Raw genomic sequence first — 12,291 nt, 5'->3', positions numbered from 1 at the left:
ATTTTGGGATTTCCTTGCGTGATTTAGCGAAAAGGTTCACTGCACCGTACAGCACAGCTCAAATAATCTGTCAGCGTGAAGGTTTCAAGTCGTATGATGTCAGTAAGCGTCCCAACAGGACCCTGAAACAGAACCTGGTTGCCAAACATCGCGCAAGAATGCTGGGCGAGCAAGTTCGAAATTAATATTAAAATTGACTTTCAATTCCCGGGACACAAGTTTTATCTTGCCAAACGGAAGGGAAATACCCCAGGAAAATTCAAATATGTAGGGTAAAGTGCCCAATAGTGGACCCTCAACCAATAGTGGACCCTCCAGACATTTTTTCATTAATACAACACAATGGAAATATTTTGCTATGAAATTCCATCGGGAGAACCTACCTTACAGTCCTATGATTTGATTACATGCATTGAAAATGCTATGGAAAGTAAAATTAGTTGATTTTTTACAATTCTATAAAAAATAAACACGAGAGTGTCCATTATAGGAATATTTTGGGGGGTCCATAATAGGGAAGAAGAACGTCCCGAAACGAAACATGAAAATCAAATAAAGTGTCGACTATAGGGAAGCAATTTCCTATTATGGACCCCCAGGGGGTCTGCTATAGGGTAAATTTAGTCCAACTTTTCAATGTTAATTTCAAAGAATTACGTCGAGTATTTGAGTGTTTTATGTATGTATCGTGAAGAGGAGATGCAGAGCTTGATATTAGATACCACGCAAAATTAATATTTTGAAAATTTATACTCCTTATGCCAGGAAGAGCAAAATTTCGCTACTAGAGGGTCCACTATTGGGCATTTTACCCTATTTGCAGGCAAGATTGCCCACAAATTGATGGTATGTCAAAGCATCTGCAGTTATGGAAAGAAAACTAAAGTTTTCATCATTGGAGCGACCATAAATGGGCAAATATACAAGGAGGAGTGTCTTCAGAAGCGATTTTTGCCATCCATTCAATCACACGACTGTCCGGTGTTGCTTTGGCCTGACTTAACAAGCTGCCAATACAAACGGAATGTAATGGAATGGTATGAACCGAATGATAATGACGTTATTGAAAAAACTATCAACCCACCAAAATGCCCAAATTTTCGTCCCAACGAAAAATATTATGCAATTATCATAGGGAAACTTGAGAAATAGTGCAAACCAATCAGAAAACCATCTTATATGAAGAAGTGGTGTGAAAAATGACAGATTAAGTTAACCGTTCTACTGTGCAAAAAATAACGAGTGGTATTGAGAGAAAAGGCCGAGAATTCATCCGAAATGCCAATGAATCATTTTTCGATATTTTTTCCTTCAAAGTTTATTAAATTCCCTGTATAATAAAACCTGACCCATTTTTTTATGAACTTTTTCGGCAAAGAAATGTCTAATTTCGTGCGGCCAAATTCTAAGTGGATCAAGCTTTAATAGCATCGGAGTTAACAGTTAGCCTTGCAAGATTTGTCAATCCGCAGATGGCGAGATCGACTCTCAGTCCGGATGCCTTCGAGTGGGAAACATTCTCGACTCCCTGGGCATAGTGTGTATTATATCCATGCAATTGGCGGGCATAGAAAAGCTTTCGATTGATAGATAGGATAATTAATAATAAGCAAAATAGAACACAATGTTTAAAAAACAGGATCAGTTCCAGTTGGAATGTAGGGCCATCTGAAAAATCATTTTTTGGCAGACTGATAAAATGATAACAAATGGCAAAATCCATCCTAAAATTTTGCTTAAATTATCCAATGTCAAATGAAAACAAACAGAATTTTGTAGATTAAGAAATCATTTACTGTACAGCTATAACGTTCGCCTCGATGATGATGGTGGATTTTATTTTATTAACGTAATTTGGTTCTGAACCATTCTTTGTGTAGACTACAAAAGTTTAAGTACCGCGCGTGGATTACAGATGTGAATGATTTTAAATTTATTGAAAAACTTGTATACTGTTGAATCATAATTTTGAATTATTAGTAAGCCATCTGGTAGATTATTTTGTACTCGCCGATGTCCCGAAACTTTTGTTATCGATTTCCGCCATCGGGGGTGACAATGGGTCTGAAGGTGAGAATGGGTCATCGCTCTCACCGGCAGCCTGGAGGTCGTAGTGCAAAATAGCTCAAAAAGGTCTCATATATTTTAGTCTTCTTGCCCTGGGATACATTCAATCCATTCTACAAGCATTCTAAGTAGTTGAAACAGTGACCCATTCTCACCCCCATTTGACCCATTGTCACCCCCCTGACGGCACATTGATCTTATTTAATTATCTTAGATAACTCGTACAGTGCAAACCTTTGTAGGGGTATGTGGCGGGACCATCATCATCATCATCATCATCATCATCAACAACAGGCAATGGATCGATCATTTGTTTTTATTGGTCTCTTCAAACTCAAGTTCGAGAAAAGAAAGACAAAATGCTTGTTGGGGAATGAATATTTCTTTTGTCATTTGGCAGTCATTATTATAGAATAAGTAGTTATTCGTATTACCCAACAGCTGTAGAAAATGTACTTCATCGCATACATAATTATCCAATTAACGTGCTCAATGATCTGCACCAAATTGTATGTGATTCCCTAATCCCTAGAGATCGTAGTAAGGCGCCCATTCATTCATTTATCTTCGAGCACGTTCCAACGAATGTTTGGAACAGCTAAACCAAAACAGAACAGTAACGCTCATCTGCACGCCGTCGCTTTACTGACAACGCGCTGCCTGATCTGCGAGCTGCGTGAAAACCACCGACGATCGCGTTGGTGAGCATTTGGTGCTTCCCCATTTCTGTTGGACATGCCCCCTGTTTGGAGCGTGACTGCAAGGAAGAACCAAGGGAAAGGACTATAAAACCAAACCGCTTCACGCAGATCAGTTATCAGTTTGCAAACGGAATCGTAACCTACGTGTACTTTCGATCTACTGAAAGCCTACGCATTGTCAAATCAGCACCACTGTCAGCCCACGTAACGTCGCCATGAACTTCAACAAACTGTTTGCGCTCGTCGTGCTTATCGGGTTGGTTCTGTTCGCAGGGCAGACCGAAGCCGGGTTTCTGAAGAAGCTGGGGAAGAAAGTGGTAAGATGTGATGAACTGCGAAGATATTTGCAAACCTCGCTAACACTCAATTTGTGTTTTATCTAATTCCAGGAAGGTGTCGGCAAACGAGTGTTCAAAGCGTCGGAGAAAGCGCTGCCCGTTGTGGTTGGATACAAAGCCGTTGGGAAGTAGTTGATTGATTGGAGGCGAAAAGACTGTGATATGTACTTAAGTTTTATAAGTTTTTAAATTTAGATTCAATGTGAAAAATACATATATGATCATTTTACTAATAACAATTTAATTTTTGTGTCCCAAAATAGTAACAAGTCTATTTTTTGCGAGTCTCTTTATATCTGATCGTTCCACTTTACTCGTTATCAGAGTTCTTACTCAATCTCAGGAGCACAGGATGCTCACTCACGAAAATTTTCACCTAAAAATCGTTTGTAGAGAGAGAAAGTGAAAGTCTGAAGAATGATAACCTTTTTTCGCTCACTTAGACTTCCGAATTCCACCAATAGCAAAACAAACGGTAGTAGCACATGTTTATTATTGTTATTAGTATTGTATTATTGCTATTATTGTCATTGTTAAATTATTAAATTAATTTAAATTAAGTTAAATTGTTCGACGCAAGTTCTCGCGGAAAATGAGTAAGGAAATATTTTAAATCTCTTAATAGTTCCAAAAATTAGGAAAAATTTAATTTTGAATCAATTTCAATATTTTTGAAAAGCTTAGAAATAAATAAAATTTTAGAAATTACGAAAATAATAAAATGAAGGTTCAGTTGAACATGAGCATGAGCATAATTGATCGCCCACGGTTGCTATTCCATTATTGCCAGGTCAGCTGTAATTATACACAGATAACCAACATATGAAGTTTGGGACTAGCATCATGTTCAATGTGTAAGAAGTGGTGACCCAAAAATAAGCAATACCAGCGCCGGTCGTGTCCGAATGCAGGTCAACTAAGGAATGGGTAGGAAATTGTTGACACGTGACACTCGTTTTGAGGGAAGCCGACGAGTCATCTGCACTTCTACGAGAAATCACAAGTTTCTCAGAAGGGTGAGGGTGGTTCAGTTGTGAATTAATTTTTGTAACGTCATTTTTTCAAGAAATTTGAGTTGAAAAGAAAAGCAATTTTTGAACAGTGCAGTGTATCCAGTTAGCCTTCGAAAAAAGGTTTAGGTTTTCCAATCAGTAGATGGCTAGTTCGGTTATTCGTACGACCCAGGATGCTTTCGGGTAGGAAACGTTTCCGGCTCTCTGGACATAGTGAATCTTTTAGACTTGCCACACAAGGTACATATTCATGCAATTGGCGGGCTTTGAAAGACTTTTAATCAACAATCGTAGAAATGCTCATAGAACACTTAATTACAAAGTAGGTCAAGTTCAAGTTGGAATGTAGAGCCATTTAGCATGAGCATGATTGACCGCCCACGGTTGCTACTCCGTTATTGCCAGGTCAGCTGTAGTTACACAGAGAACCAACAGATGAAGTTTGGGACTAACATCATCTTCAATGTGTAAGAACTGGTGACCCAAAAAATAAGCAATACCAGCGCCGGCCGTGTCCGAATGTAGGTCAATTAGGGAATATGTAGGGAATTGTAAACGTGATACTAGCTTTGATAGAAGCCGACGAGTCATCTGCACTTCCATGAGAGATCACTGGGATGTTGGATATATGGGGTAAGGAGTGTGGCAGGGTTCGTTCTGGTAAACGGTATGCCGTGTACAGCGTGTAGTTTGATCGATGAAAACAATACCAATTTTTTTTTAAAGGTCGCACAAAGCAGAACAAAATTTCGGTGATCTGCTGAACGTTCTGCATACCGCACAAAGCAGAATAAAACTATGATGAATGATGATAGGCCGATCGTTCTGCTTACTGAAGAAAACACGTCTGGACACGATCTCCGATCGGTCTACGTCCAATACAAAACACGAACAAATCTGCACTGAACTGATTGTTTCACTTTCCAATTTACTCGCCCACACAGCAGAATCAGATATTTTGATAACCGCACGACCGTACTGCGCCTACGACTAATTGATTTCGCCGCCTCCAAGAATATGGCCATTCGTAGCACCTACTTCCAACACAGCCTCCCGTATCGGTACACCTGGAGATCACCACTGCAGACAGAATCACAAATCGACCACGTTCTGATTGATGGACGGCACTTCTCCGACATTATCGACGTCAGGACATATCGTGGCGCCAACATCGACTCGGACCACTGTCTGTTGATGGTTAAACTGCGCCCAGAACTATCCGTCATCAACAATGTTCGGTACCGACGACCACCGCGGTACGACCTAGATCGACTGAAGCAACCTGATGTCGCCACTGCATACGCGCAGCATCTCGAGGCAGCGTTGCCGGAAGAGGGTGAGCTCGATGGGGCCCCTCTTGAGGACTGCTGGAATATAGTTAAAGCAGCCATTAACGACGCAGCGAAGATAAACGTCGGGTATATGGGACGAAGTCGACGGAACGATTGGTTCCACGAAGAGTGCAGACAGATTCTGGAGGAGAAGGACGCAGCGCGGGCGGTCGCGCTGCAGCAAGGTACCCGGCAGAACGTGGAACGTTATAGACGGAAGCGGAGACAGCAGACCCGCCTTTTTCAGGAGAAGAAACGCCGCCTGGAAGAAGCGGAGTGCGAGGAGATGGAACAGCTGTGCCGTTCTCAAGATACACGCAAGTTCTACCAGAAGCTCAACGCATCCCGCAAAGGCTTCGTGCCGCGAGCCGAAATGTGCCGGGATAAGGGAGCATCTTGACGGACGAACGTGTGGTGATCGAAAGGTGGAAGCAGCACTACGAGGAACATCTGAATGGCGCTGAGAGTACAGGCAGTGAAAGTCAAGGCAGCGGAGGAGATGACTACGTCAGTTCAGCAGACGATGGAAGCCAACCAGCCCCCACCTTGAGGGAAGTTAAGGATGCCATTCAACAGCTAAAAATCAATAAAGCAGCTGGTAAGGATGGTATCGGAGCTGAGCTCATCAAGATGGGCCCGGAAAAGCTGGCCACTTGCCTGCACATACTGATAGTCAGAATCTGGGAAACCGAACAGCTACCGGAGGAGTGGAAGGAAGGGGTTATATGCCCCATCTACAAGAAAGGCGACAAACTGGAGTGTGAGAACTTTCGAGCGATCACCATCCTTAATGCCGCCTACAAAGTGATATCCCAGATCATCTTCCGTCGTCTGTCACCATTAGTGAACGAGTTTGTGGGAAGTTATCAAGCCGGCTTCGTTGACGGCCGCTCGACAACGGACCAGATCTTTACTGTACGGCAAATCCTTCAAAAAGCCGTGAATACCAGGTCCCAACGCACCATCTGTTCGTTGATTTCAAGGCGGCATACGACAGTATATACCGCGTAGAGCTATGGAAAATCATGGAAGAGAACAGCTTTCCTCGAAAGCTTACCAGACTGATCAAAGCAACGGTGGACGGTGTGCAAAACTGTGTGAAGATTTCGGGCGAACACTCCAGTTCGTTCGAATCGCGCCGGGGACTAAGACAAGGTGATGGACTTTCGTGCCTGTTGTTCAACATTGCGCTAGAAGGTGTCATGCGGAGAGCCGGGTGTAACAGCCGGGGTACGATTTTAAACAGATCCAGTCAATTTATTTGCTTCGCGGATGACATGGACATTGTCGGCCGAACATTTGCAAAGGTGGCAGAACTGTACACCCGCCTGAAACGTGAAGCAACAAAAGTTGGACTGGTGGTGAATGCGTCAAAGACAAAGTACATGCTTGTGGGCGGAACCGAGCGCGACAGGGCCCGCCTGGGAAGCAGTGTTACGATAGACGGGGATACCTTCGAGGTGGTCGAGGAATTCGTCTACCTCGGATCCTTGCTAACGGCTGACAACAACGTTAGTCGTGAAATGCGAAGGCGCATCATCAGTGGAAGTCGGGCCTACTACGGGCTACAGAAGAAACTGCGGTCGAAAAAGATTCGCCACCGCACCAAATGTGTCATGTACAAGACGTTAATAAGACCGGTAGTCCTCTACGGACATGAAACATGGACAATGCTCGAGGAGGACTTGCAAGCACTCGGAGTATTCGAGAGACGGGTGCTTAGGACCATCTTTGGCGGTGTGCAAGAAGACGGTGTGTGGCGGCGAAGAATGAACCATGAGCTCGCCCAACTCTACGGCGAACCCAGTATCCAGAAGGTAGCTAAAGCCGGAAGGGCACGATGGGCAGGACATGTTGCAAGAATGCCGGACAGCAACCCTGCAAAGATGGTGTTCGCTTCCGATTCGGCAGGTACGAGACGGCGTGGAGCGCAGCGAGCGAGATGGGCAGACCAGGTGCAGAACGACTTGGCGAGCGTGGGGCGTATCCGAGGATGGAGAGATGCGGCCTCGAACCGTGCATTGTGGCGTCAAATTGTTGATTCAGTGTTATCTGTTTAGATGTTAACTAAATAAATGAAACGTACTGCGTCCAACATAAAATACGAACACACTTGCACTTTTTACGATTTATCAGCTTTATCAACTCAATATTTATTCCGAGGATTATCCCGCGACGAAGAAAAAATCTCACAAACCGACGCGCACTTCAAGTATAAGGTACATTGCGGTGTAACTATTATAAATTATCGTCGTATGGCGATAAAAAAATTATCACGTTTACTTACTTACAACAGCTGCGTATTTTTGATCGTAATCTCGATCATCTTGTAAAATTTTAAACTACCTTATTTGAAACAGAAAATCCGCGTTGAAAAAAACTTCACATATAACACATCAATCTTAGCCAACATTATTCACACCACCTCTGAGTACTTGAATAAAATATTCGTTCAAACTTTATTTAGAATTAGAACATAATTTTTGAAAAGCAGGTCATGTTCCAGTTGGAATGTAGAGCCAATCTGAGCCCAGCCCATTCAAATTAAATCTACTGTGATTTAAAATTATTCAGATAACTCTGGCAATACTGTACTATACAAAAATAAAATCAGAAATATTATAGGGGAACTGTTCCGTTTTCCATCTCACTGAACATATATTCATCTCATCGCGAAACAAAGAAATACGGCACCAATTTTTGCTAACATGTGTGCTCACTGCTGAAAAAATCACAAAAATAATAAACAAAACAAATACCTTTTCATTGCTTTGTTTTTCGTGAGACCAATATCGGAACTATGAGATGAAGTCCAGGAGCAGTAATCCTATGTTATAATATTGTTTTACTCCTCCGCGATGAGTATATCCAAATGATGCTCAGGACTAGTACGTAGTTTATAAGGTGAACCAGTCAATGTTTAGACAAGTATATTAATAGAGTAGGACCCACACAGGTTCTATACTCGAGGAATTGTCAATTTGGTACGAGAGCAACTTATGCCAGTGATGAAAATTTAATCAAATTAAAATAATCACTCAAAAAAGAATATTGAAAAAAAAAAACTAAACTGGTGATGCTATAATTTAATTGATTTGCTAAGCGTAGAAAAGAACTTTCGTTTACGATTCTAGTAGTTACTGTTACAATTGTCCAGATAAAGGTTTATGTATAGAGGGTAGAGACATACGGAAAGATGTTAGAATCCATGAGTTCTCTGAACCAATAGCTTCTCCAATGGTTGAAATAAGAGAAAACGACGCATGTACATCTCTAAACTAACAATACGAACAATTCAGAATGAGCTCACCAAAATCATTTGACCAGTCTAGATAATTGAACAACCTGTTATGCAACTTGCTTATCCGATGTTCCGGTTCATGCGTCCTTCTACCAAGTGTTGATAGTTTTTAGATGCCTTTCATGTCTTCCAACGCAGTATCTTTCATCGAAGCCACGCATCAGGCAAGCTTCTGTAGTATGTACTTGGAAAGCAGTCGTCTTCTAGAGGTTTTCACAAACAGGAAACACATATTCCTTTTTCAGCAGCTTAGAAACCCTCTGTCAGTTAACGAGAGGTTCACAATTTCAGGTAGCGGTTCCTCAAGCCATTGAAATATGGCGCCAGACTTGACATGCTCTGGTTATCCGGTTGGTAAACCCAAACTTGGTCTATTTCGTCAATAGAATTCGTGTTTGTGAAGGTACTTGTTATATTCAGTCATTAATAGTTTTTGAAAAGTTTGACGCGAGAAATTTTAAAAGTCTTCACTCAGTCGCGACATACTTCGATCTCCGTAATGTAGAGCCAGTAGAAGAAGAAGAAGAAGAAGAATGTAGAGCCATTTAGGAAGAAGATTTTTTTTTCAAATGTGCGAAAGTTCTTAATTTGAATTTCAAATTCTGAAAATAATGAAATCTCTGCTTATTTCAACACTTGAAAACTCCAAAAAGTACAAGTGAACAAGAGTCTTGTCGAGTCGGATTCGTACTTATCGTTTCCACGAGACCAAAGCATGAGATTTTCGGGCCAAGAGAGAATCTTCGTTGTTTTTGGTGAGGATCATCACTGTTTTCCCTAGAGCAAACTTTGTAAGATAAACGAGAATTGTTCCTATTGGATAACATTTTTTCCGTTGCATCCCTTTTTCGACATACTCATTTTTCGCGCGAATTTTCATCGAACAAATTAACCTAATTTAAATTAAATTATTAAATCAACAATATTAATAATAGCATTAACAAGTGCTACTACCGTTTGTTTTGGAATTGGTACAAAAATGCTAGAGAATGCGGAAATCTAAGTGAGTGAGCATCCTGTGCTCCTGAGATTGAGTTTGAACTCTGATAACGAGTGAGATGGAACGATCAGATATAAAGGGACTCGCAATAAATACAATTGTGACTATTTTGAGACAAAAAAATTGTTATTAGTAAAATAATGATATATGTATTTTTCACATTGAATCTAAATTTAAAAACTTTTAAAACTTAAGTACATATCACAGTCTTTTCGTCTCCAATCAATCAACTACTTCCCAACGGCTTTGTATCCAACTACAACGGGCAGCGCTTTCTCCGACGCTTTGAACACTCGTTTGCCGACACCTTCCTGAAATTAGATAAAACACAAATTGAGTGTTAGCAAGGTTTGCAAATATCTTCGCAGTTCATCACATCTTACCACTTTCTTCCCCAGCTTCTTCAGAAATCCGGCTTCGGTCTGCCCTGCGAACAGAACCAACCCGATAAGCACGACGAGCGCAAACAGTTTGTTGAAGTTCATTGCGACGTTGCGTTGGCTGACAGTGGTGGCGATTTGACAATGACAATGGCTTTCAGTTAGATCGAAAGTACACGTAGGTTACGATTCCGTTTGCAAACTGATAACTGATCTGCATGAAGCGGTTTGGTTTTATAGTCCTTTCCCTCGGTTCTTCCTTGCAGTCACGCTCCAAACAGGGGGCATATCCAACAGAAATGGGGAAGCACCGAATGCTCATCAACGCGATCGTCGCGTCGGTGGTTTTCACTCAGCTCGCAGATCCGACAGCATGTTGTCTGTAAAGCGACGGCGTGCAGATGAGCGTTACTGTTCTGTTTTGGTTTAGCTGTCCCAAACATTCGCTGGAACGTGCTCGAAGATGAATGAATGGGCGCCTTACTACGATATCTAGGGATTAGGGAATCACATTTAATTTGGCGCAGATCATTGAGTGCGCCCATTGGATAATTGGCTATGTGATGAAGTAAATTTACTACAGTTGTAGGACAATATGAATAACTACTTATTCATAAGACTGCCAGACGACAAAAGCATGAATCATCCACAACAACCATTTTGTTATTCTTATCTTGAACTTGAGTTTGAAGAGACCAATTAAAACAATTGATCGATCCATTGCCTGTTCACTTTCTTACTCTGCAAAATCCTTTTTGTTTTCATTTGACATCTGATGATTAAAGCAAATTTTGAAGGAGGATTATGATATACTCAATACTTACAGTAAATTCAATACAGTTCAATTAGAATAAACTTTTTTTTTTTATTATATCAAATTTTATTATGTTGGACAACACTCGTCAAATCGATGCTCGGTGATCATATACTAACTCGCATTCGAAAAACCAAATCCTGCTACATACATTTTTTTTTCGCGTGGAGACACATGAAGTTTCAACAACATATTCAGATTGATTCGAACTAATAAGAAAATCCTTTCTGATCCGTTATGATCTTCAAATCTAATTTCTAACACTACAGCCGAATTCCGGTCAAAAAATCTTTTGTAAGAAAAGATATTGTCAACGAGATTTTCAAAATTTTCATATTTCGGAATTCCGACGAAAGTGTAGAGGATTTTTTTTTGTCTGATGAAAAAGAAAACGAGAATTCAAATTTCTTCGAAATTATTGTGGAAGAAATTCGATAAGAGATTTTTCTGGGATGAAATTTTAAGGTACATTTGTGTCACAGACAAACAGACATAACACATGAGTATTTGTCGCTGAAACCGGATCACTATTTGCACGAGGTTCTCAAAAATGCCATTAATATTCATTCGAAACCTTTGGCGAGTATATTTAGGATTCTAGTTAAATTCTTAAGATAAATGAACCCGTCGTTAGTTATACACGAAATTATTTTAATAGACCCCTCGATTTTTGTCAATTCTTGACTTACCAAAACTGTCATAACTCCAACATTTCTCTATCGATCTTAGAGATTAGCATATCGTTGGAAAGAGGAAGAGAGCATCCTCAATTCTCAATAATAAAAATACAAGCAGCCATATTGAATATTGCCGCCATCTTGGATTTTTTTTAAAAACAATTTTTCCGCTAGGTTTGCAACCATCCGGTTTTGAGTATTAATACATCGATGTAAAGCTTAGCTTATATTGTGCATTGTGTCCAAAAATCTCAGGTGTATAATTTTTATATCAAAAGTTATGTACGGTTTACCAAATTATTTTTTGACGGCCCATCTGACCAACGAACTTTATTTTTATGGTTAATAAGATACAACGAAGTCAGATCCTTGATTTCATATACTTTTCTAAGGGTCGATTTCTTCACCTCCGCTTAGGGCTTAAACCAGGTTTAAGCGTATGGGTAAGCACCGCTTAAGAGTTAAGCGGAGGTGAAGAAATCGGCCCTAAGCCAAATATGTTTCGAAAATGAAAAGCATATCTACAACAGTATTTTATTTAAAGCTAAGCTAAAGCTAAGCTAAAGCTAAGCTAAAGCTAAGCTAAAGCTAAGCTAAAGCTAAGCTAAAGCTAAGCTAAAGCTAAGCTAAAGCTAAGCTAAAGCTAAGCTAAAGCTAAGCTAAAGCTAA

Source organism: Armigeres subalbatus, unplaced genomic scaffold, assembly GCF_024139115.2.
Source record: "Armigeres subalbatus isolate Guangzhou_Male unplaced genomic scaffold, GZ_Asu_2 Contig505, whole genome shotgun sequence".
Lineage (NCBI taxonomy): Eukaryota > Metazoa > Arthropoda > Insecta > Diptera > Culicidae > Armigeres > Armigeres subalbatus.
This window is presented reverse-complemented; position numbering follows the sequence as displayed.